General features: G+C 42.3%; 2 long non-coding RNA genes across 4 annotated transcripts in view; one reads left to right on the top strand and one right to left on the bottom strand.

The window, feature by feature from the left end:
* The window catches only part of LOC104933527 (uncharacterized), a 34,718-nt gene that overhangs the window by 5,429 nt on the left and 3,071 nt on the right, over positions 1 to 26,218 (top strand). The window contains exons 2-4 of one of the 2 annotated variants that reach the window (XR_003464312.1): positions 1,760 to 1,816; positions 20,935 to 21,067; positions 24,988 to 25,038. This is a non-coding gene — a long non-coding RNA (uncharacterized LOC104933527). Of the gene's footprint in view, positions 1 to 1,759; positions 1,817 to 18,148; positions 21,068 to 24,987; positions 25,039 to 26,218 lie in introns of those variants that run through there. The other variant, XR_797494.3, reaches the window with a different exon arrangement.
* On the bottom strand, positions 566 to 12,202 carry LOC109143061 (uncharacterized). Of its 2 annotated transcripts, XR_002043135.2 has the most exons (3): positions 10,219 to 12,202; positions 5,327 to 6,163; positions 566 to 5,216 (listed from the first exon to the last, which is right to left on the bottom strand). It is a non-coding gene; the product is annotated as an uncharacterized LOC109143061 (long non-coding RNA). The 2 variants fall into 2 exon arrangements; XR_002043134.2 differs by lacking the exon at positions 566 to 5,216 and having other exon boundaries at positions 5,218 to 6,163.

Raw genomic sequence — 26,218 nt, 5'->3', positions numbered from 1 at the left:
CTCTCTTGTATTCCCTCCCCCTCTCTCCCCTCTCTTCATTCTTTATACCTTATTGTCTATTTCGGCTATTCTTCCCCTCCTCACTCTTGTTTTATTTCGAGTTCGACTGATGTCGGATAGACAGCGGCGTTCTGGAGGGAATCTGCGGGTTTATGGAGAGTTCACGAGTCCTGTGAGAAGATGGGGAGGGAAGAAGAAGGGGAGAGAGGGGGAGGGAGGGAGGGAAAGGAGAGACGAAAAGCAAATGAAGCAGGGCTCTGTGGGGAGCAGTGCAGGTTCTTCCGGTTCAGTTTTAACATACCCACAGCAGAAAGAAACTGCCCGTGTTATGTACTTAAGAGGCAAAGAAAACCATAAAACACCTACACAAACTGTACCACCAGCTTTATTAAGGCACCGCGAAGGATTCTTAATCCCTTTGTATTCCTTAAAGCTGTGATTGTATGGAAAGAACGACAGCTAAAAATAACTGATAAACCCTTCTGGGTGAGAGATAAATGGCTAAAATATTTAAGCAGGTTTCCCGTTGCAGCCACAACACAAAAAAACACAGATGATTGAAAGCTGGTCGTATATATATATATATATATATATATATATTATCTTACTGACGTATCAAACTGCTATCATTCTTTGGTCGCAGGCGTTACATGGATTGATTTGGTTTGAAGGTCACCGAGTTTGAATTTTGTTCTCAGACACATTTCATGTTGGATGACACTTGTTCCAAGAATCAAACACGGGCCAAGGCAAATGTTAGAAATGTTGAAACAGCATGACCTAAACCCTAATTGTACATAATCTCATTTTCACGGATTCATGTACATATTGCAGTCAAAGGGGGTTTTTAGGAATTAAACGGGACCAGATATCCTAACTAAAACCACCTACTCAGCCTCTTTCATGTGTTTGCAAAAATCTTTTTAACTGTTTGATTTATGTGTCTGGAAGAACGAACTAGAAGGACACGCTGCTGCTGCAGCACGACAGAAATATTCACGAACGCACGTTTGGCAAAGAACAATGGAGATGAACTGTACTGTTCATGGCATAATGCACTGGCCTTTTGCTTTCCTTTACTTGTTGTGTGTGTGTGTATATAGAAGTTTGTATTAATATAGCAGAAGGGCGGATTTGCTGAGAGAACATGTCCACTTAAGCCTCCGCCTTGCCCGCAGACCTCCAGCAGCGTCAGGGCGAGGCTGTAACTGACTTTGTGCTTTGACCTTCGTAAAGGGCAGTGTTTTATTATTGTACAGCCTGAATGGACAAATGTTTACCGTCGAATAGCTGCTGCTTTTTCTACAATATGCATGCCAGTGGTCTTATTTTAACTTGAATTTCTATTGTGGTTGTTGGTCTGTTTAATAGAGGAAAGCATACAGTAGTGTACGTCATGAAATTAGTAAGAAAAATGGGAACTTATTATACAAATGTGATAGGAATAAGATTAAATACTTACGTAATTACTACAAACTTATGGTCGAGAGGAAAAATAAATAAATTCCAGTTGGTGCTCGGCCCAACAACACTGACATTTAGCAGCAGAAATGTTCCAGTAAGAATGTCCTGTGCTCAGCTTGTACTGGCACACTGTGGGAGAACAACATGCAACAAAACCGCGCACCACACGTCCTAATCAATCACCGTTCTCGATAAATTTTTGCAGGGCAGGTCGAACCAGCGGAGCAGCAAGTCCCCACACTCACTTTAATTTGAGATTTGAGTCCTTTTCTGCGTCTTGTGTTTTTTGGTGCAGGGCAAGTGAGGACACACGCAGACGTGGAACAACAAGGCCTCAGAGACTGCAGTGCAGGTGAGTGCATGGACCACGCTACCACACAAACGTCCACTCGGCATGTGTGCAAAGACATATGAGCGATATGATCAAATCAGCTTAAGTGGAAAATCAGGATTCATACCTGAAAGGCAAAAGGATCAATTCTGTTGTGTTTTGCTTCCAAAAAATGTTGCAAAGTTGAACATTTTTCTCTGTTTAACACAAATAATATGTCAGTTTAACCCATTTGGCTTCTCTTTCTCACCCAGATGTTTCTTCAAAAACACACTTAATATAAACAGGATTAATTTGGTTATATAAAGTTGGAAGAATAAAATGGAAATTGAAACTTAATCTAGAAAATCAGCATTTCTTAATAATATCTCTAGAGTTTTGAAGCAGAATGCGATCAAAATCGAACGCACACTCCCAGCTCTTGTGAAACGGCGAATGAGAACGAGACAGAAAATAAGATGATTAATGTTCAAACTGACAGTCTCAGTCTAATGCTTCACTACAGCCGAGTTGATCTTTAATAGGCCATAATAACCAGAAGAAGATTTGAGTGGTGAGCCGTAGTTTGTCCAGTAACATCGTCAGCAGTCTGAGGGAGAAAGATGCCTGCCTTTAGTTTTGGAGCACGGTAATTACGTAGGAGAGTTAAGGGGATTTGATCATGGTGGATTTTATGTACGAAGAACTCTGGGAAGAAATGAAATTGTTGCGTGATAATTTATTATATTTTTTCCTCCTGTGATGTTGCTCCTAACATAATGACGTCTTTGACTCCTCGTAAATCAGAACATTATGTTGTAGTCATGGAATTGATGCTATTTGAAAATGTGGTTTTAAGTGAATTTTACAGTAAATGAGTAACTTTTTACTGAAACAGCTCAAAAGTGCTGGAATAGAATTTAAAGGAAAGATTTACGACTTGTTTAGGAAGAATTTTGTGACAACAAATAATGTGCATAGACTGAACAAATGGCTTGAGAGAAAGACTTGTAACTATCTCTGGCCAGAGATGAAATCCTGCTTGTAAGTAGTTTATCATGTTTGTTTTAACTTGCATTGACAACCGAATGGGAGGAGTTTACTGATGAAGTATAATTCCAGTAGTGTAAGATCAATATGAGGCTCAGAGTTCACTTCACAAGCTGCTCCAAACTTGAATTTCCTCTTAATGTTAAGTGTTCTCCTCCACACATATGACAGGCTCGCACGCATACGGTATTCTGTATGTAAGTCTTCACTAAATGCTCATTTTGAAAGAAATGTTCAGTCTCACGATGCTGTCTTTTTAAAGCCTCAACGTTACATAAAATGGAAAGATTTTGCATGTCTCTCACATCAATTTATACCACTTCCCCATAATTCAACATGACATATTTAGTATATTTGGAAACATTAGGCACTTCAGTGGAACGTGAAATAAAGTTATGTGGGTTTGAACAATGCTTGGCAGCAGGATTTGCTTTTGACTGATGGAGTGGGATAGAAGACTTTTTGTTTCTTGTGGGAACTCAGCTGGCTGAGACCTGTGTCATTTTCCTGCGATGTGTCCGGGGGTTGAGATTTGACTCGGGAACCTCAGTGCAATATAGCCTTTGGTCATGTCCGGTCGGAAGAGTGTTAAATCCTTTGCTGAGGGGTAAAACCACAATGTAAAACCGATCTGTTAAAATACTACATGCTATTTTTTTAAAAGATAAATTGGCAGCAAAATAAAAAATAAAAAAAACTTAATGAATATGTTAATGATTGATTAAAGCAGAGTTTTAATATTCTAGCTGATCCAGGTGAAACTAGATCTAATGACTTGTACTGTTGGGAAGTTGAAAGTGTAAAAGTAACTCATAACTTTGGCACACAGCTCAATTAAAAGTACAAAAAAAATCTATTGTAGTATAAAAATAACAATAGTTTCAGTAGTAGTACAGAACTAAATGTAGTTACAATTTTTTCCTCTACCCCATAGTTACTGGTAAATAAAGTTATTTGAATATACACAGTAAAAAAGAAATGAAGAGTTCATCCTGTGCTTGTCTAAACCTGCAGTCTTGTTCTATGTGGCAAACTGCTCGGCTCAAGCTTTACCCCTCCATGAAAAAACTTTTTGTAAATTTCGTTTTGACTACAGTCCGGTCATCTCTCTGTCTCTCTCGGGTGTTTCTCTTCCCTCTCCACTTCCTCTGCCCTTCTCCCTGCAGAGTTTTAGCTCATGTGTGACCTCTGCAGGTGTCAATCCACATACAGCATGGCCAACAGACCCACTGCAAGATGTAGGAACTCACCCCACTTTTCTTGCACAGACACAAAGAAAATTAAAAATTAAAAAACAAAACAAAAGGAGTGCTTACTTGTCTCTACTTAAAATTTATAATAAGTTGCCAGAATTTAGATTATAAGTTTTTACACAAGTGAAAAAAATCAGTTTCAATGTGAAAGCAGCCCTTAATATAATGTTATTAAGTTCTGTAACATGATTCTTTTATTAAAAACCAGTAAGTGAATTTTTCATCCTTTTCATTGATGCCAGATAACTTTGGTCTAAAGGCTTTTAAAATTTTTACTTGAGGTTGAAAACAGGAAAAAGTCAAAATCAGGTTGGCAGGAGAGATGAGGCAAACCTATCGAACAGAGTTCACGAGTATATAGTCACAGAAGCACCTCTTGGGATGACTTCTGATGTCCCTCCAGGCTGGTCCAGGTGACCAGCAGTGAAATTCTTTACATCAGGGTCGGCTCTAAAACACCCTGGACCAGGACTGCAGAGCCCTCCTGGAGGAGGTCTAGGGGGGAGGGGCTGTAGTGTGGTAGCGTGGACCAGGCCCTCATTTAGGTGCAGCGACCATGATGAACAAACTGGACCAAGGGGATGCTGGTGTCCCTTTCTTGTTCAGGGAGGAGTGTTGGTTGACAGTCGAAGGAGCACTGGAGATAGGCCAGTTATTGAGTGTGCACTCTACCCACAGCAGTGGTTTGGACTGAGATCCAGGGTAGTAAGAACAGATGCACTGCAAAACCTTCTCTGACTCCTGGTTTCGTCTGCCCATTGGCCCACGGGTAGGACCAAGAGGACAGGCTGATGGTGTCACCTATGAGACAACAAAACTGTCCAGAACCAAGAGGTGAATTGAGGTCCCTGATCAGAGACGATGGCTTTGGGAATATGACGAAAAAATGTAGCAACAGTTTGGCCGTCTGTTTAGCTGTGGGTAACTTGGGCAGACAAATGAGCAGTTTTGGGAAAAACGATTCTTACTACCATAAGAATGACTGTGTGACCTTCAGAGGGAGGCACCCAGTGACAAAATCCAGGGAGATGTGGGACCAGGGTCAATGAAGAACAGACAGCAGTTGGAGGAGCCTGGCACAGGCTTGGCAGGGTTTCTTGTGCTTAGGGCAGGAGGCAAAAACTATGGGGTGTCCTGTTCTGTTGAGGATCACAGGCCTGGTGATAGGACCTGGGAGCCAAGGTGAGCTGGGCAAAAAGACATTTAACAGGACAAACACTGGGGGCTGTTCAGCGTGTGACTGCTTTACCTTATGTTTGATTCCTTATGACACTGCTCCGATGATGCAGGAGGTGTGGAGGGTCTGTATCCTCTGACTGCATCAGAGGCATCAGCCTCGACCCTAAACTTAAAAGAGGGATCAGGAGGGATGAGGACGGGAGCTTTAGTTCTGGATGAAATGCCTGTATAAATTTGCAAAACTCAGGAAGCATGACAACTGCTTGCAAAAGGAAGGAATGGGTCCATGACTACCTTCACCTTTGTGGGATCTGCAGTGACGGTGAACCCCAGGAACAACACCGCTTCACTTGATGAAGAGCTGATTCTCCGGCAGTCTTTAAAGGACACATCACACGTCACACATGCTCCTGCTTGGTCTTGGAAAAGATCAGAATATCATTTAAATTTACAAAAACAAACTTCGGGATGTCCCATGTACATCACTAACTAACATTTGGAAAACCGCTAGAACATTGGTCAGACCAAACCAAAAAGCATCACCAGTTATTCATAGTGGATGCTCGGTTTGTTAAAGGCAGTCTTCCACTCATCCCACTTCCTAATGCTTACCAGGTGATAAGCATTCCTGAGGTCTATCTTACAAAAAGCAGAAGCCCCCTGTAGCAGTTTGAAAGCTGAGTAAATGAGGGGGAGAGGGTACCTGTTTTTGACGGTGATGTTGTTGAGACCCGGGTAGTCAATGCAAGAATGGAGGGATTTGTCCTTTTTGTCAAGGAGAGACAAGGAGAGCCAAATGATACTTGCTGCCAGGGATTCAGTGATGAACTTCTCCTCTGCTTGGAGGTTCAGGGGTGAATAAAGCCAGCCCTCGGATAGAGACGTGCCCAGTAGGATATCGATGGCACTGTCATAGGGAAGATGGCAAGACAGAGAGGTGGCTCACGATTTTATTTATTATTTTGTCCTGTTATAAATTAGAAAGGAACTCCTGAAAGATCTGGAAACATGCAGTATACGGAGGAATCAGTAGGAGAAGGAGACAGGGCAGATTCAACATGGGAGTGGGTGGATCTGAAATGACACGGAAGTTAGTAGACAGGGAAAATGTGAGACTAGGACATGGAAGTTAGTGCTTTTGGCAGCTTTATACTATATCTGTAATAATAAATTAATTGTCCAAAATATAAAATATTTTATTTTTTAAATGAAATTCACTCATCAGGTGAATTCAGAGAAAAGCCATGATGCATTATGCTGATTATAGTCAGAGAAATGACAAAACTTTAAACCGTTGGGGTCATAATTACGCAAGAGAGCTCCAGCTCATTATCAGAAATTTTATATGCTGTACACCAAATGAGTACTATGAATTTACTTCCGGCAAATGTATGGTGTATTAGAATGACATGCCGTATAAAGTGACTCGAGGTGGTTGGTTCTCCTCCCACTTCATCCCTGCTATTGAAATAAAACCCTTCATTTGATAGAACTAGTTCAGTGGAGGTCCAGTAGGCAGCGTGCCTTAGATCAGGTGTTGTCCAGATGTGCTGGTGAGAGCCATCCTCAGGGTCTTACTAATCTCTTTTTTGGAGAGAAGAGATGGAACAAAAAAGCCCTCCATGACCACCAAGTGTATAATGTGATATAAACTGTTAAAGAAGAATATATTCTTTTGGTATCAGGTGAAGGTGACGTCCTTGTATCAAGTGAGTCTCTATCCTGCTCATACAATATCATAGTTCATCTAAAGGTGAATTTGTTTGGCATTTTGATAGATGTCTTCATCCCTAAGCCTCCCGCGGTGCATCCATTTTCAGCGACTACGTTTACATGCAGAAGAATTTTGTTTTTGTAACACGGTTAACCCAGTTATAGCCTGACTCATACAAATCTCATATCTCAGTTTGAGTAGCTCATACTCTGATTATGGAAAACCTCAGTTGGGTTGTCTGGCTGTCTTCCATTTCCGTGGCATGTAAACAACTTACTTACTTACTTTGTTTGGATTATTTGTTTCCCCTGTATTAGACTTATTTTAATGATTAGTCCAAGAGGGAAGCTGCTGTTTCATTTTTTTTTTTTATTCTCTCTGTTTGCGATCATGTATTTCTCTCCGACTCTCATCTCGTTTTCCCACGTGGTGTCTTTCTTCATTTCCTTCTACCCCTGGACAGAATTAAGGAGTAGGATATGATATTAAGCACAGGGACACGGAGTATCTTTGCAAAAGCCAAAGTGGATTAAGGAGTGTCCGATTATCAAGCATGGCTAGTGTCATGCTTTGATAACAGTTCAGGTCCGCTGGCGTCCAGTTACATACGAGGTAATTAAGGGGTAAAGTTCATGGCAGTGTAAGAGTGTTTGTGATTTACTACAGAGGTGTAAGGTAACTTTATTTTGTGTGTGTGTGTGTGTGTGTTCATGGAGGAGAAGTAATGAGAGTGGATGGTTGCTCTCTACCAGACAACCAGAATGAACTGTGCAATGGCTAAAAGAATCTCTCTCTCTCGCTCTCTCTCTCTCGCTCTCTCAGACTGGAGGCTGCCCTGCCTCCACAGAGCGCTCGGCCACTGCTGCATTGTGGCCCGGGGCCTCATTTGAATGGGCCTTTAGTATTTTGTGTGAACAAGTCAGCGCCATTTGCATTTGTTCCAGTCACAAAGGTTTAACAGGTCAATAGGGACTCCCTGGCAGAAAACTAACACTCTAGGGTACCTTTTTTTTTTTTTTTTTTCTCCCTCCCTCACGTCTGCTCCATCGCTGTGGTTGTCAGGCACCCGGCCGGCTTGTCCTGGTAGTATGTAACTCAAGCATGTGGTGTGTACACATGTATGTTAGTGAGTGTGTATGTGCTTTAGGACATGATGGGTGACAGCAGGGTGTAGGGTACGAAAATAGGAGCTAATACTCTCCAGGCTATACTAACAAAGGTTTAATTAACATACAACTTATAGCAGCGGCTTGTCTAAGTGACAGAGAGGGTTTGTTTTGTGTGTGTGTGTTGTGTGTGTGCTCTTTTTTTACACACACACACACACACAGATCAGCACATTTGTGTCCACAGGCCTGCAGAGTTTCCTGATCTTAGTGTATTTACACTGTTAATAAAATCTGTAACATGATGTGGAACAATACGTGACGATATGTGGGAGCTAATTCCCCATCAGCAGCTTCAAGTTTGATGGCAGGACAACTCACTATTGTGCCATCTATAAAGAGATAAAGTAACACTTGTAATTCTCTTCTCTGGAAACTTCACACGTTATAAAAACCCATAAAATGTTTTATTTAGAAGTAAAGAGACAACATTTTCGCATTGTAGGAATTCCTGTTTTAAAAAAAAACTAGTTTAGGGCCAAGAGTGCTCATCCCCTCTAAAACGAGTGCTTTGCTAACATGCCAGCAAGAAAAATCTTTTTTCTGATTCTATTATTCGCATTATAAAAAAATTCTAATTTTAAAATACTTTTGTTTGTTTAAGTAAAATGCTAGCCTGCTGTGCAGGTGTAGTTTTAGCAAAACCAATACACCCTTGTATTGTTCCCAACATTGCAAAACTATTGTTTTTGTGCCAACTGGCCTATTTCAGGAGAATATCTAGAGAGTATCGGCTCATTAAAGATTTATTGTGATTTTTGGAAGTGTGGCAGAATTCACTTTTTATGGGAGCGTAGCCTCTGTTGCTCAAGTGGCTGGCTCGTGGCTTTCACAGTCCAAAACCAACAGCACGGCGAACAAGTATTTTTGTATTGACGAAATGATTATATATGTAATTATTTAAAAAAGCAGTGGGCTTTGCACTTGAAATAATAGAATAATGCTGTTCCACCACGGCATTTCAATCCACTTTATGTGGGTTTTGAGTGCAGTCGTGGCAGCAGGGTGTCCTAGTCCTCAGAGAGATTGTCCTGCATTTAAAATGTCAAAGGCTGCATCCTCCTGACAGTCAGGTGTACTGCTGAAGGGTCCTCAGGCACGACAGCGAACCCCCCACCTGCTCACTCAATCTTGGTAAGAGCTTCATCCTCAGTACCTCATGAGAGAATATACTGTGAAACTGTAGTGAGTTTCCGATCGTATGTGTCTGTTTTAATAAATAGGACTATATCACTCAATTCCCACAGCCGCTTTTATCGCTTACTTTTAGCAGTGTGGTTTTATCAAAATGTAATAACCTTCAATACACGGTGTGACACACAGTTGGCATTTAGCAGAGTGACATTGAGCTGTGGAAATTTTTGTATATACTGTATAGCGCAGAAAGAAACCTAATGCCCTCTTGAAAGTCAAGTCTTTGTGTTGTTTAAATACAGGCACAGAAGTGAGGATTTTCTTCTGCGACGCATCATTTTTTCTACGTCAATAGCAGAATACCCATTTCTGTAATCCTCCTCTTGCATTGTTTGTGACTGAAAACATCAAGACGTTAAGAAAAGTGTTCAGCGTGTACAAGAAGGTGTGCTTTATGTCTGAATGCAGGTAGGACGTGCGTACTCCGCGAATGCCCCACATACCAAACAAATGTATACACAAAAAGGAATTTTCAGCTTTGAGAGCAGACGAATCATTTCTGTAGAGAAAAACACATTTTCAAACGACTCTCCTGCTTGACAAGGTCTGCACTCCCTATATAAAAGCTTGTTCCAGACATTAGCAAGCTTAATCACTGTGTGTACACTAACATGCACACTATAAGGAACTTGCCTCGGAGACTTGGCGCACGTAGTATAAATATAGCAGAATACACAGACACGCACACAGACACAGTGTATATAGTAGGATACAAAACTATGTACACATCATGCACAACTGTACACATGATTAAAACATGCACCGGTTGTATTTATATCAGCACATTACAAGTAGTCCTGAAGAGTATTTTACAGGCGCGTTTGACAGACAGCAGAGGAGGGAAAAATCAAATATTTTGTGGCAGACCTGAGTGGGAGGCATGCTTACAATTGCTCCTGTCATGCTGATCTGAGCCCGCCTGGCTACAGCGCCATGCTCTGCTGTGCTGTATTTTGTTGCGATTGTTTGTGTTGAGCTGTGTGACCCACTATTTGGACTTCTGTTCCATTATCTTTCAAAAAAAAAAGAAAGGAAAAAAAATAAAAGAAGAAAGAAAACTTGCTGCACTTGTGTCCCAAGCAAAGAAAAAGCAAAGTGAGAGCCCAGCGTCAGGTGCTACAAGCTGCTAGCTAGGCCTGTAGCCAGGCCCAGAGAGCCAGACCTGGCAGCTCCGAGGCTGCGACGTGTGAAACACTGCACACAAAGGAGCTCGCTCCATCTGTATGCACCCTACATAGGCAGGCTTTTGTTGCAGCCGACAAGCACATGACTGCTAGCATCTTAACCCCTGAGAGCCAGCGTCTCTTTCCCCCTCTCACTGCACACTGCAGCAGAGACCACAGTGAGTTAATACTTTAAGGGGAAAAAAAAACACTTGAAGCCAGTGGTTCATTTGTGATTTATCGTTTTGGTGTTTCGGTTGACATTTCACTCACAAAAAGTCCCAGAGAAAATATATCTTAAAAAAGAAAAGTACAATATGAATATCAGGGTAGAGTTTCAGTATAATGTTCGTCGACTCGTTCTCTAAATTCTCTGATGTGTTTGTTAATGTTCAGGCAAAAAGTTGAATGCTATACATTGTTTGAAAGAATTGGATCAGTGCTTGGTTTTTAACAATGATTTGGGGTTAATATCGAGGTCAGTTATGAATAGTGAAAGAGCAGAGGACAAAACAAAAAAAAAAACTGTTTTCATGTGAAATATATGTAAAAATATGCAGATGAATATTTTCTGTGCTGCTGTGTATATTTACAGGACAACAATTATGCAGGTCAGGTGTAGGATGGTTTTCAGGCTTTAACTGCCTTATCTCCTTACTGCCAGCCCAACTTTGCTTATTTGTCTGTACATTTTGCATAAAGTTTTTAGGGACAGTTTAGAAATGAGACCGCCGACTCCCGCTGGGAGACCCTTCTGTAAAATCCAATTAAAGATAAATCACTAGCATCAAGACTCGACGGCTGCTGCAGTTAGGAGATGCTCCGACCTATTAGCGCTCTTCATTTTTCAATTTTAAGCGTGCTACGTGGATGTCCTTGAGTAGCTCATTAAGGCACGCACGCTCTTCCTCTGTCTGGGAATATTTTCCTTATTAATCAGTAAACCAGCAATAAAAAAAAATTCTACAAATTACCTTCTAATTTCAGAACCATTCTCATCTTGTGAAATTCCTGCTCATATAAAAAGATAAAGCTGGTTTCATGTAGACATCCCTGTGTGCCTCGTGTTACCCCATGTAAGCCAGACAACTCCAGACGCGTGTGTGTGTGTGTGTGCGCGCGTGCGTGTGTGTGTGAAGCTGGGATATAATGTGTGTGCAGACTTGTGCTCAATATGAAATCAAACAAACACTCTCTTTGAAGCGTTTGAACCCTTAGTCAGCTGAATTGGATACAGGCGACTGAAATGAACATGCTGTCACTCAGTCAGATAAAAACCTGATTTTTGGAAACAAGAAGAAGTCAGTGGGGAAATCACAGGAAGGACAGAGATATTGCAGTTAAAATAAAACATGTCTCACCGCCCCCCCCCCCCCCCCCACCATGTGGGTGTATGGTCCCGAAGGGGGGCTGGGGTGTGCAGGGCTCCTATCTGGACCGAGCTAGGTCACGCAGGCCTTTCCAAGCTCCAGTGGTATTGTGACGTGGCATTAAACTCGAACCAACAGCAGGTCCGAACCCTTTAAAAGGTAGTACCACTCCCTGAGAATGCTAGAGAAGTGCATATAAGCTGATGTACGAAAGAGCTGCAAAAAATATCATTTATTAATGCGAGATGGACCCCGAAATGTGAGCAGCAAGTAGTGTAGCAGGGAGAGGTGTGTGTGTGTGTGTGTGTTTGTGTGTGTGTTTGTGTGGTGTGTGTGTGTGTGTGTTGGGAGGAGGGGAGAAGAGGGGTAAGTTTCAAATATAAAGAAAATGCATCTGAAAATATATTTTTGATTTGTCTTTTTCACCTGTGTCCACTTTGTAATTCGCCGTCGTTTTTGTTTTTGTTTTTTGCATTATTTATAGCGAGTTATTCCAGGGTGACAGAAATGATACCCATGTTTGAGCTGAAATGTTGCAGCCTTGAGAGCACTTGACTTTGCATTCAGAGCATTTTTTTGCCTGTGTCATCTAGCATAGCAGAATATTTTCGATTGCAAGCTCGAAATGAGACCAAGGTAACAAAGATCGCAGCATCAGTTTTGTTGGTAATTGAATTTTGCCATTATTTTTGCTTGTTATTATAAATGACCAAAAAAAAAAGCCCCTTTTGCCAAAGATCAGAGTGGCAATGCTTTGTTCCCCCTGATAATAATTCCCTGTAATTACATTTTTTTGAATGTCCTCGAGATGGACAGCGTATTCTGTTCGCTAAATTAGAAACCAAACTTTTCTAAGCCTGGCAGTTGCAAAATGACCTAGAGATGGGAGTCTCATGGTTAACTGAAAGTAGGACGATGCCTCTCCCTGAGCACTACCCTTACTTTAATGAGAGAAGAGCTGCAGAAAAAAAAAGGATGAGCTGTGAAGCTGTCAAAGTGCTGCTTGTTTGGGAATTGTTGTCTGTTTTGGCTGTTTTAAAAGCTGTTTAGGACATTAGCGAGTGCAAGTCCATTGCGCCTCTCTTCTTTTTCAACCTTTGCTCTGCTCTGCTCTGCCCTGCTGCCGAATAGGCTCCCTGCACACAGACAAGCTTGGTTTTCAGAGGTGAGTGGCTTAATGATTATCAGAGAAATACATTTGAATCAGAGTGCTCAGTTAGTGCCCTTGATAAGTAAGTGTGAACTGTGTTCGGAAAACACTCCAGGTTATTTTGACCTTGCAGGCTCATACCAGTTTGTTTATTTAGAGTTTCAGGCAGCTGCTTTACCTCCTTGTACATGTGTAATATAAGAGTTTTAAAAAATATATCATATCTACAGATTAAATAAAATTAATAGAAGAATTTAATTTGTGGATTTCAAATGTGAAATGGCAAAAAACAGAGAAGATCGAAGCATTTTGCATTTATGGTGGCTGCATTTGAAAAGGATGATTTTTTAAAATTACACTTTCAAAATGTCTGAAAGATCGGAATGAAATGATTTTGTACAGGCACATGGCCGCTTATTTTCTTACCAATTACGATATATTTTTAGTATCCAATCTTTCTGAAGAGAATTATAGTTTTATAAGAACATGTCCTCACATTCTGAGAACAGCCTTTTACACTTAACTGCACAAGAGAGAAAATCCTCTGTTGTGTATAAGTGTTTCCAACTTAAAGTGACGCTTTAGTACTTCATAAAATTGTCCCATCCTTTTTTTAAACATTAATTATTATTTATTTTTTTTAAATATCATTTAGTCATGTTAAAGCTTTGATTGAAAAGAAGCACAATACCTTTTCAACTTGGCCACATTACTCTGCAGAGGTGGGTTTATGAAAAGAGGTCAAAGTTAAATTTATTGTGAAATCCTGCCCAGCATGAAAAGAGGTCAAAGTTAAATTTATTGTGAAATCCTGCCCAGCAGAATGCAGAAAAATCTAAACGACCGTCGTTAAGTTGTTGAAATATATACAATCATTCTGAATGAAAGTTTGTCCTTTTGCAAGGGTCCCCTGTAAAAAGAAAAAAATCTAATTTACTATTTTCTTTTACCTTATTACATTACATCAAATTTAGTATTGAATTTTCCAACTTTTTCTTCTAAATTAAGTCCTTTATTCTGTCAGTGAATTCATGTATTCATAAATTCATTCAGGGTTTTTAAAAATTTATCCCGTGCAGAACAAAATCGTTTTGATCTCTGACTCAATTTCTCTTCTTTCTTTTTTTTTTTTAACTGCACTGGATATACTGGCTCACATTACATTACCAATTACTCACACTGTGCCTTTTTATTTTTAACTTTTTGTTAATTACACTGTTAAATATATATCCAGATGAATATTTCTTTATATATGTGATGTATATATTTGATGCCGCTCTTCTTGTTTTTTTAAATAAATGTATGAGCTCGTATTCAGCACATGTCAATTATATTAAGAGAGAAAGAAATGCTGTAATAGTTCAGACTCTTTCTTTTCTCAGTCTGGCATGAAATAATTATATTTCACACTTGTTATAAACTTTGAGGGAGTTGAAATAGTTTATTTCTCTCCAACACCTTTGGAGCAAAAAGAACAAATCATTAAATATGATACGAACAAATCAAAGTGAATAAAAAGCGTGCAGAGGGTTAACCTCTGTATCTATTTGGTCTCAAAGTTACCAAAGGAATTCATATCTCTGTCTCCTGCAGTGAAGTTTATTGTAGGTTTTTGTTTTTGGCATTTGTTAAAAAAACAACAACTTTGTATTACATGTAACGACATATTGTACCTGCGCACAACGTTTTTGTAGTGATGTGGCAACTTCTAAGGAGTGAGTGAGTGACTGCATCACTCGGGCCGCCATGTTGTCTCTTCCTATCCTCCATTTTGTGATTCTGTCTCTCGGTTCTTGCTCACCTGCTTTTATTTGAGTTTTACCGAACTCTCTCTGGCTTTTTATCAAAGTGTAAAAAAAAAAGAAAAAGAAAGTTCTGTTGCTTTTACATGATTTTCATATTTACATTTATTTTTTTTTCTATAGGATCTGTCAGGGTTTTTTTTTTTTGTTTTATTAATGAGACAGCTGAGCTGACCTGATGTCTGATAACTTTTGCTTTTTCACTTAAAGTTCCTCCCTAAAAAACTGTAATTTGCCAACAGCTGTAACCAGATGAAAGCTGCCCGGACAGGCAGCTCTCCTCTATAGGAGGACCGTGTCCTATCTGACAACGCATTTACCTCTTAGAACAATTTGTCCACATAATCAGCACCCGTGTTAGAGGTTGCATGTGACGTTAGGTTTTATAGCTCTGCAGCGTGAGTGACTGTGACCCATAGCCCCATAATGTCCGCCGGGGGTCACGGAGGTTAATAGAGACTGATGTATGAGGCCCCAGAGTGACATCCCAAAGGGGATGGCCCCTTAATCCTTATTAGGCCTCTGTGTTAGTGATCCTTACCTTTCAAAGCAAACAGCACGCTTCCTTTGCCGTGGGGCCCCGGCCTGCCCCCAGCGTTACACTTCTGACCCCAGGGTCGTGGCCTTTGTTCAGAACCCTTCAGAGACTGACCTCAGGGGCCACGGGTGTAATAGAGAAGTTGTCGAGGCGCGTGCTGCCGAGGGGCCCCTCAGCAGACCACCTTGTAGAGGGAGCCGGCGCTCGGCGCTGGTCACCGGAGAGAAGAGTGTGTGTGTTCGCCGAAGTGTGAACATATAGATGGCTGTAACTTACTGGGTGAAAATACAACAGGGTTTATATGTGTGAGTTATTACCATTCAGAACAAGGTCTTAACCTTGTAAATAAACCAAACTTTGGCATTTTAAATGCAATAAGTCATGTATTCACTGAAGTAGCTACTTCAGAGAGGGTCACATCTCCCTTTACTGGCATTCCCACGTGGTTCTACTTATTTAACTGCCGTTTATTCACTGCTGACGAAAAGCTACAAGTAAATCATTGAAGTAGCAGTTTTGATGCAGAGATTGATGATAAATGTTACATTTTTTATTAGATTTTATTTTGTGTTTAATGATGAATTTACTCTAAAAGAAAGCTGTTTTTTAGCTGATCTGTTCTTTCTATAGAAAATGTGTTCTTCTACATTGCATGCTGTGATTTGAACTATATTTACTCTCTATGTTTTTGCTACCGAGTATTAAAAATATTGCAGCTCATATTATTCTCAAGTACTGCGTGTGCTGTTTGTCCCAGGGCAGTATAACACCGAGCAGCATGCGCACATGTGTGTGTGTGTGTGTGTGTGTGTGTGCTATAAATTGATAGCGTGTACGTTGATTGGTTGTCTGAGCGGATTCGTGGGATGATTCATAAGGATGTAAAGGTGCCGGGTGTCTGATAAGACCACTGAATCAACAACTCTGTTGTCTCAGCTCATGAGTGAACTATAACTCACTTTCACTCTGCAGACAGTCACTGCCATGTTGCCACTGTGCAACACGAGTTGTGCATCGTTGACACATTTACTGCAGTGGGTTTATTTGATAGCATTTTGTGGTTAATTCTCCCGTTTTCACCTTTTTGGTTTTTGCAGATTTGGTGCAACCTAATCACTTTACTCTTCACCTACTGTGCTCCAGACGAAATATGCTTTATAACATGACTCGTGTGCTTATCAAATATCAACACTGCAATATGTTTTTTTTTTTTTTTTCACACACTGACAATAAACGTGCGGTAAGGCACAGGCACCGCTTGAATTTAACCTGAAGGAGGTGAAGGGGCTCGATGAAAAAAGAAAGAAAAAAAAGAAATTGCGGTTGTGGACTCTTGAAGGTGTCATAAATGAGGTTGTTAATATTGGAGTTTCATCAATGGCAGCATTACGCAGGCCGCTCCTGCAGGGGCGAGGCCGCGCAGAGGGCTACAGTGTCAGAAGTTGGCAGCTGAGCCAAAACCAGAGTCGTATCCTCAAGTGAACTCTCCACGACGTACGGTGCAACAGGCTCTGCCAAGTTTTTTGAATTCCTGCCACATGTTAGATGGTAAACAACTGACTAGCAGCAACAGCGTCTTAGATAGATAAGGAGGGCTAAAGGACTCTTCAAATTGCTGATGAAACATACATTTGTTTACACTATTGTTTGATTTTTATTCGTCATGCAGTCATAGTGGCGTTTTCTAGTTGGAGCGATTGCAATTGGTTTAAAGACGTGGCGAGATGTGACGTCACACGGTTCAATCCGATGACTGTTCGGTGCTCGATCCGTTTTTCTCATCAAGGGACACGAGTGGATTTATATCTTGATAAAAGTGCCCTGAAATCACTCGCGTAGATCCCCCCCCCCAGTAATAACCCGTTTTCTGTCTCGCCCAGTGCTTGTTTTTCACGTTTGTAAGATTTTCGTGTTTGTGCATTGTGTGTTTTTGATATGCGGATGTTGCAGCAGGACACAGAACACAGGGAATCTGAGTTTCATTTGAGACTGTGGAAAGCTGAGGAGAGTTAGGCAAGACAAGTGCACTCAGTCTGTGTCTCTCCCTCTCTCCCTCTTTCTCTCTCTCTCTTTGGGTCCGTCCTCTGAGGTAGAAACACACACACTCACACACACACACACACACACAGAGCAGCGTAACGCCTTTTCTTTCAGCCTCCAGGACTGAGAGTGAGGAGGTAGGAGAGGCTGCAACTAACCAAGCGGCCATATTAGTTTGCTGTTCAATCGCTTCATGCTCTCTCTGATCTTCGTCTTCTTCTGCACAGTAAAAATCGCACATAGAGAGAAAACGCTCAAGTGTGTACAAGGAAGGCTTCCCCACCTTTTATTTGTCAGTCCCCCCCCTTTAGACTCCGCATAAGCAATAAAGACAGATTGAAATCAAGACCAAGCTAGCTGTGCTCCATGATGTGAGATCTGTCGTTTCTTTGGACAGTTTTCCCTTTTTCCCCTCTCTTTTGTGCGGCTGCTACTTTGGGGAGAGGAGGGGAAAAAATTTGCCTGTGTTGAGTTCTGGGTTTCTTTTGGGAAAGAGAAGACTGGAGGGGAGGGGAATGGCGTCCAAAAGAGAGGAAGTTGTTTTTTTGTTTTTTTGTTGTTGTTGTTTTGTTTTTTTTTGCCATGGGGGAATCTGTTGCAAACAGCTAAGGGGCATTACAGCACTTTGGCCACAGAGAGAAGGGAGGGAAGTCGGGTAGAAACCAGACGGGTGTGAATAACCTTCAGCAGGCTGATGCAGAGGTTGGTAGGTGTGCATGAGACAGGGGGGGGAGGGGGGCGGGGGGGGCTGGGGAGACAGCAGGGGTGGTATCTGGCACAAAAAAACATAAAAAAGATCCTCCTCATGCAGCTTAAATTAACACTAGCTGTTCAGAGCAGGGCTGTTTATTACTGTAGGCTATAACAGTGCTACTGAAAGGACAAGAAAGGGTGGGAGACAGAATAGGCTGGACACCGAAGGGGGAGGCGGAGGGGGAAGGAGGGCGCAGGACACGAGCAGAGTCATCAGCAGAGTCCATTTTATCGTTCGGTTACCGTCCGACATTTCTCCTCTCTCTTTATTCGCACGCACAGCCGGCCCGAAGCTGCCGCAGATCGCAAATGCGAGGCGAGGACATGGCCTAGTAATGGCACATGGCGGGCGCACTGCGGTAAATATTACAGGATTTTTACAACCCCCGGCTCACTGTTGCAATCAAGGCAGGACAGTCACACCCAGGTGCTCATCTGGCTTTGATTGCGTGCCAACAGTCAGCGTAGCTTCTTTTTTTTTTTCGACTCATTAACGCGTCGAGTTTAAGAAGAATTCACAAAGCGATCACGCCAGAGTTTCTTTTTGGGGTTTTTCTATAAGGGTGGACGATTAGCTTCCTGGAAGTTTTGCGATAAAGGACGTGCAGGTCAAACACAAACTGATATCAAGCTCGAAAGCAGCGACATCTCTGAGAATCTTTTCCATGAATCTCAAACTTGCCAGTTGTCCCAGAATCCTTTAATCATTTGTGAGTGTTTGCTGTGACTCTCCTCCTCAGGAGAAGTGCACTGTACCCCCCCCTCCTCCCCACCCTACTACCCTCCGACACCCTGCAAACCCTCGCTCCCCTCCCTTCGCCCGCCCCGTGCACGCGCACGTCACGCCGGCGATGAAAACGCGGCGTGCGCACGCACTGCCCACACGTCCGTGTTTCATCATCAGCTGAGCCCTTTCTCCTCCACTCACAGCTCGTCTCCCCTCCCTCACTCGCCCCCTCCCCTCCCGGCTCTTGCTTCTTTTTCTATCCATCGCTCTCCTCCTCCTCCTCTCTCCCTGGGTCCCAGCCACATGCGAGAGGGTAGACTAGGACGCTGCAGCTCTGAAAAAAAGAGAGAGAGAGAGAGAGAGAGGGAGAGAGAGAGAGGGGAAAAACGCTCTGCTGCTATTTCTACAGGCGGGTCCTCCCCTTTAGCTAGTCTGTGCCAAAAGAGGGAGGGATTTTTTACTACTCCCAGTCCCAGGATTTTAACCCTCTGCCTGCTCTCACTTCTCTCTGCAAGATCTGCTCCTCAATATCATGCAACAAGTGGCTTTGCTTTACTCCTGCCTCGACATCGCTGCGCCATTCGCGAAGACGTTTTTCGGGGACCCCCCCGTTTTCTTCACTCAGGCGACCACTGACCACGCAGATTTGGTCAGTTTTCGGCGCTTTCGGGCTGTTCGGTAGAGTTAAACCGGACTGGGTAGAATCAGTGTTTTTTTTTTTTTTTTTTTTTTTTTTTTTTTTTTTTTTTTTTTTTTGGTTTGCGCCCTACCATGATGCGAAGGCTTTTCAAGCACGTGCTTCCAGATTGCTCGCCATGCTTCCTTTTCTCGTGAAGGACGAAGACATCGTTTCTTTTTTTTGTTGTTGTTGTTGTTTGTTTTTTTTTTAAAGCATGTTTGAGCAGCTGCTTGATTTCATGTTACCTGTGCATGTGTCTTGATTTCAACAGATGATTTCTCATGTATTTTCCTGCGCTCTTATCTCCTTCACCCTCCTCCTTCCTCACCCTTTCTATCTCTAAACCTCTCCCTCTTTTGGGTTTTCTGCCCCACCCTCTCTTCCTCATGCTCTCTCTCCCCCACTCTCTCTCTCTCTCCTTCTCTCTCCCTCTCTCTCGTGGGCAGTCTCCGCTGAAAGGGGAGCAGGAGGGCGGAGCAGCGACGGGGCTTTTTCTGGGACAGGTGCCAATTCCAAACAAAAGACACAAAAAGCCAAAAAAAAAGAGTGAGATAGTTCCCAACGACAGGCAGAAAAAGTGGCATGTTTCAAGAACTGATTTGTAGTAATAACATGTGTGTGCATGTGTAACTATTCTCCTCTCGCAGGACTTTTTCTTTTTTTATTGCATGAGTGAGTAGCAGCACAGATCTTGAATCCTCGCCTCCCCCTCCTCCTCCTCCTCCTCCTCCTCCTTCTCTCCTCTGCTCTCTTGCTCCCGTGAAGGCATTTGAGTTTCGAGCGGGGAAAAGAAGGAGGGGCGGGGTGGAGTTGGGAAGGGGCAGCGGGAGGCGGAGCCTCTCCTCCTCTCCTCCCCGTGAGCCTTCTGCATTATTCATATGCCCGGGCCAGCGCTGCATTCTGACTGGCTGCCTGGCTTAGCATTCACCCGACATTCAGCGGCTCTGTTTGCTAACATTCCTCATTCAAAGCCTTGTTAACTGCCAGACGGGAGGAACACGCGACTCCATGGGAAACCCACATGGCCTCCTTATTGTGGCGGGCCCTGACAGTCTCAGACTAGGAGGTGGCAGACATGGGGAGAGCGAAAGGGGAGCCGGTTTGTAAATATTAGAAAGCAGTTAGCTGAGGTGAGGCAGGTTACCCGAGGCTACGAGGCAGGGTTTCGTGGGGTAAGGTGGCCGGATTGACAGGGTAAAGCCCAGACAGAGGGGGCAGACAGATGGGCAGACAGACATATAGACAAGGCGTTGAGGCAGACAGGGAGGCTGGCACTTTGTGGGACTCTGAATGGGTCTCTCGTTGGCGTGTCCGCCTACTCCTTGCAGGGAGTGCAGAGCTGTGTGACTGAATCCGAGCTCCTTCTCTGCCCTTCTCTACAGAGAGGATATGTGGACATACTGTGGACAGCTACGGAGAGAATCCAGCACAATGAACGGCGGAGATTTCGGGCGCTTTACCCCGGATAGCTGACTGACTGTGGTGCGTGTGCCAGTGGCCTCAAAGTCTCAGTGGGTAAGTCAGGGAGTGTGTGTGTGTGTGGGTGTGGAGGTACGTGAGTGTGTGTGTGTGTGTGCATGTATGCCTGTGTTTGTGTGTGAAGCATGCATACATGCAGAGGTTTTCTTTTGACCAAAAAAACGATGAAACACCGAGATGAAACGAGCGCCACAGCGTGGCTTCGTTTGACCCGATCTCCATGTTGGTGTGTTTAAGTCTGGGTGTTGTTTCCTTCGGGGCGACGCGACTATCCAGAGAGAAGAGGAGGCTTAACTGAATATAGGCGAACCAGGGGGGAAACGTGGCACGGGCTTTGAATTTCAGACGAAATCGAGCTAATCTCCCCTCCAGTGCGTTCCTACCTGCAGTTTTGCACTCCAGGTCGGCCTTTTGTGTGTGTGAAAGAGAGACGGTTTTGGAGGGAGCAGAGAAGGGACTAGTGCTGTAATGTTGGGCCGAGGGCCAGACAAGGCCTGCTACACAAGGCCGAGCCCCACCACAACGCTCCCTCTCTCTCTCTCTCTCTCCTTCTCTCTCTCTCTTAGTCTGCCTCTGTGTCTCTCTCCCCTTTTCTGCCCTGGTCAGCTATCAGAAAACTATTAATCGCGATTTCTCGTAATGAGTTTTCTCAATAAAACCATCCCAACGACTACGTGCGAGGCTTTTGGTTCGTAATAGAAGGTTAAACATTTGAAAATGGGTCATTGCTGACACGTGGCCACATGTAGCGTTGATATAACTCGAACAGGCCTTTTGGACATAGTATTTATTATGCATTATAAGTAATGTGACGCAAATGTAAGCGTTCGTTTTCATTTTTTATGTTTTCCTTGACCTGCGGGAACAAGAAAAATGCTTCGAGGCATCGAGCTGCAGACATTTCTCTCTTGAGTTTGATTATACGTTTCGAAGACTCAGTTAAATTCAAAGCTATGTAACCTAAACACACTGTGTGTTTGAACCGGTATAGAGCGGGATCCTTTATGAAGAATTATAAAGAGTCATATAGTCATTAACATTAATATCACACCTGTCTCATCCCTCAGGAAGGCTATGATCTCTAATTTTGTCTGTATATTATTGTATTTTCCACATAATTTAGAAAACTCGACCCGCCACACCCCCCTTTGATGCCTTCTAGTATGGCATCTTTTAATTATCACCCATAAATCAGATTTTTTTTTAAATCGTACTTTTTTTTCCACATTGCCTGTCGAATATGGCTTCATGTGGAACACCTCAGCACATCAGAGTCCACCATGACCAATAGGTAGGAGTGGAGGCAGCGTGAGTCAGCACAGATAGATCTAGTCATCCCACCTACATCCCACGTTACACACTACAGGGCCTGCCGCGAGCTCCGCCATCACTGTCACCCCCCGACAAGGAAAACCCTAACTTCTCTCCCCGCATTAGGTGTGTCCAAACCTCTTCGCCCGAGACCCTCAGCCCTGGTGATATTACGAGTTCGTACGTCAGCGTTTGGAGAAGGAACACGTCATTGCTGAACACCAATCAGCTCACAAGGTGCTGCAGTAAAAAAAAACTGCAGCAGAGTCAAATGAAGGATGTGGTTGTTTTTTTTGATGATTTCTTTGCTCTTCTTTTCTGTTCCCTCCCTTTTCTAGATCATTCGACCTGTGAAATTAAAGGTAACATTCACGCAGTCGTGCTACTCTTCGCGATCAAAAGGCCTTTTGGGAAACGGGGAGAAACGCACTTTAATCCGCGTTTTAGAACTTGGAACGTGACGAACGTTTGATTAACTTTTGAAAGACATCGAAAACGTTTTATAGCGTTTTCCCTCTGATATATTTCAAAGTGTCCTCTGCCTGCTAACAATCTCTCATCTGTCGCATCTATTTATGTTCGAAAGTCGCATATTTCTTTCAGATATCGGCAATCTTGGAGAAAATATTTCGTCCTGAAAACACAAGCCTCGTTTAGTCTTGCAATTCATAAAAATTACATATTTTCAACACAAAACTGGCAGTAAGTTGCAGTGCTTTGTGAATTATTTTTTTTACAGTACACACTGTAAAAAAATCGCTCACCTTTACATTGTAAATGACACACCAGCTGTGTTTGTTTTTTAAAGCAAAAAAAGTGACGTAGAAATTGCGGATTTTGCGCCCGCGTTGAATCTAACAGCCCGGTTTATTAAAATAAAATCATACGATGTGTTTCAGAATGTTAGAAAACAAAAAGACTGAAGAAAAATGTGAAAGCCAACACAAAGACCATCACACCACATCTTGAATCAGACACCCAGGACACATGCACACACACACACACACACACACACACACAGGCAAACACCCAGACACATTTGATGCTATGTACCCCACAATGAACCCTGGCTCCTAAGATGAATGGGGTTCCCACGCCTCTCCCAAGGAGTGCAGGGCACAGCCTCCTCCTCTGAGCATTCTCACACACACACACACAATGCACACACTACAGATGGCCATGCAGTGTTACTCAAACACATACAGGTGCATTTGTGTATAATACAGAGAAATAACGCACAAGGCACAAGGACACATTTTAAAAGGCACCAGATAAAATATTGATTATTATTCAGAGCACCTGACGAGCACGTCGGTTTTCAGGCGCAGAAAGACTCACGCTTTATGTTTACTGTCAGAGCTTTTTCCATAAAAAGTGACTTTTAATTTGTTAAGCAGCAAACAGGAAGGTGAATAAGGTATGAGACGTGTGTTTCACTTTCAGTTACATTTCATTAACACCTCCTCTTGTTTCAGTGTGTGTGTGTGTGTGTGTGTGTGTGTGAGGGAGAGAGAGAGAGAGAGAGTGTGTGTGTGTGAGAGAGAGTCAGTCATAAGGTTTTGTTTTGCAGGGAGAATTTAAATGAGGAAGAAACAAAAGTTCGTGGGAAAATCTAACATTTCATTTTGTAAGGGTTCAGCAGCACAAAGTCCTCGAGTGTGTGTGTGTGTGTGTTTGAGTGAGTGTGTGTGTGGTTTTCACATGAATATACATGCATGGCTTGGTTTCAAACTCTAAAATCTGATTGTTAAATTAAAAAGTGTTATATATTTGTATTTATATTTGTATCATATTTTCACACACACACTTTACACACACTTTTAAAAAATCATATCCGAGTTTTGTTTTTGTTTTTCTCGTGGAAAAATAAGGGCGTAAATCAACGTTACAACATATATAATAAACTTTTATATATGTCGAAATATATTTTTGTAATTATACTTTATAATTAAAGACAGTACTTTTTTCTAAATAACTTTGACACTGCTGTGTGTGTGTGTGTGTGTGTGTGTGTGTGTGTGTGTGTGGGTGAGAGAGGGTGTGTAGATTTTTATTTATAGAATGTGTAACACTGGATAGTATATTTATAATTAAGTATAATAAAGTATAAAAAGTAAAAAAAATAATTTGATGCTTGTTTGTTTCTTAACATTCCACCTTTTATGTTTTTTAAAATACGAAGCACTTTTGAAATTTTAGCATTTTATTTTAATGAACTAAAATTAGACAACAATAAAAGAAAACTACAGAAAATCCGAATGAACGTAGAGCCACGACTTTATTTGTAATTTTAATAGTACACCGTAATATAAATCCCACTGGTAAGTTTGTGAAGCGAATGTTTTGTTTTTGGTTTTTTTGGGGGGGTTTTCTGAGTGATGAATCTTCAGCTTCTTCAACACCGGCCAGTAAATGGTAATACAGTTATCCAGTCTAAATTCAGCTGCAGTATTCTGAGCCATGATCACTCTAACATATGTTACATCAGCCTTAATGATACACTCAAGTAGCTGCCTGGCAGGTTTATGACTTGAGGGCTACATGGACACCTTGGTGTGTGTTTTGAATATATCGGTACAGTATTTTGTGTGTGTGTGTGTGTGTGTAACTATATTCACGTCTCTGTTTTTCTCTTTCATTTGCAGGCTCGTTATTTGGGGATGACTTCATTTTCCTGCACAGACCTCAATTACAAGGTTAGTCTCGAGATTTGATTAATTTTCTATATTTGTAAATTAGAATCTCTTTGATCTAAGTATATATTTACCTCGCACTCAATAATGCCCTCAACTGCGTGTGTGCATGCCACCACATTGCTAAATTGTCAAAGTCAGAATCATTTCGGTCAAGTCTGGAGCTGGAAATATGCATCCTGTGGCTTCCCCTCCCAAGCGGCCTGCAGGCACACAACACAATTAACGCAGTTTGTTGTAAGTTTATCGACACACACACACACATTGTTTACCGGCGCACAACAGCGACTGTGGCAATGAGTGACGCGTCCCCGTCAAAACCGGGCTCCGGCGCGTTGTGTGTGTCATGTCATCTGAATCAGTAAGTCTCTAGTGCGGCTCAAAGATAATCTCCTCAAAGGAAATTAGTCGGGAAAAAAGGGAAAGAAAAGCCGTCAGCCTAAAGGTCAAATGAAGATTAGAGGGAAACAGTACACGAGGGCACACCGGCTGGCACCCGGAACTGCACAAAGGCCTCATTGTCACGGGAGCCCTCGGCTCTGCACACACTCTCCCTGCGTACTTGGGGAGACATGACACCTGTTGGTGGCTTTGGTCAACTGCAGGCAGAGGGACAGGACACCTTCACAAGGCAAGAGTGGTGCTCAAAATCTGGGACTTTTTTTTCCTTTCGAACACTCTAAAATAAGACGTGATCCAAAGGCGCACGAATGTCATGAATAATTCTGGACACAGCATGACTCAGCAGACATAAATACAGTCACAGGTTTTTTGTCCTGTGTCATATTGGGTCTATGCGTGAGTGTGCCATGACATAAAAGTAAATATATAAAAACAAACGGCAACAGAAAAAAAAATCATTTGGTTTATTTTGTGTTTGCTGATTTTACCGTTTTATTCCAGTCCACTGGAGTCCGGTGCTTTCAGAGAGTCCAGTGGTTAATCTCAAATCGTTTTAAGTATCATTCTCGACAGTTTAACACGGTTTTACAGTTTATGGCGCAATGCGTCCGAAACGTTCTTTTGGAAAGTTGCACGAGAGTTCATGGCTGCAGGGCGTTCCTCTGTCATACCTCTCATTAGTCGTGACACCATTATATATTTTACAGACATCATGCATGTGTTTAACATAATAATACACTGTGAGATTTTATTTTAAATACAGTTTTAAAAAAAAAAAGTG

The sequence above is a fragment of the Larimichthys crocea genome, chromosome XX, assembly GCF_000972845.2.
Source record: "Larimichthys crocea isolate SSNF chromosome XX, L_crocea_2.0, whole genome shotgun sequence".
Classification (NCBI taxonomy): domain Eukaryota; kingdom Metazoa; phylum Chordata; class Actinopteri; family Sciaenidae; genus Larimichthys; species Larimichthys crocea.
The sequence above is the reverse complement of the archived record's forward strand: the minus strand, read 5'-3'. Positions and strand labels throughout refer to the sequence as shown.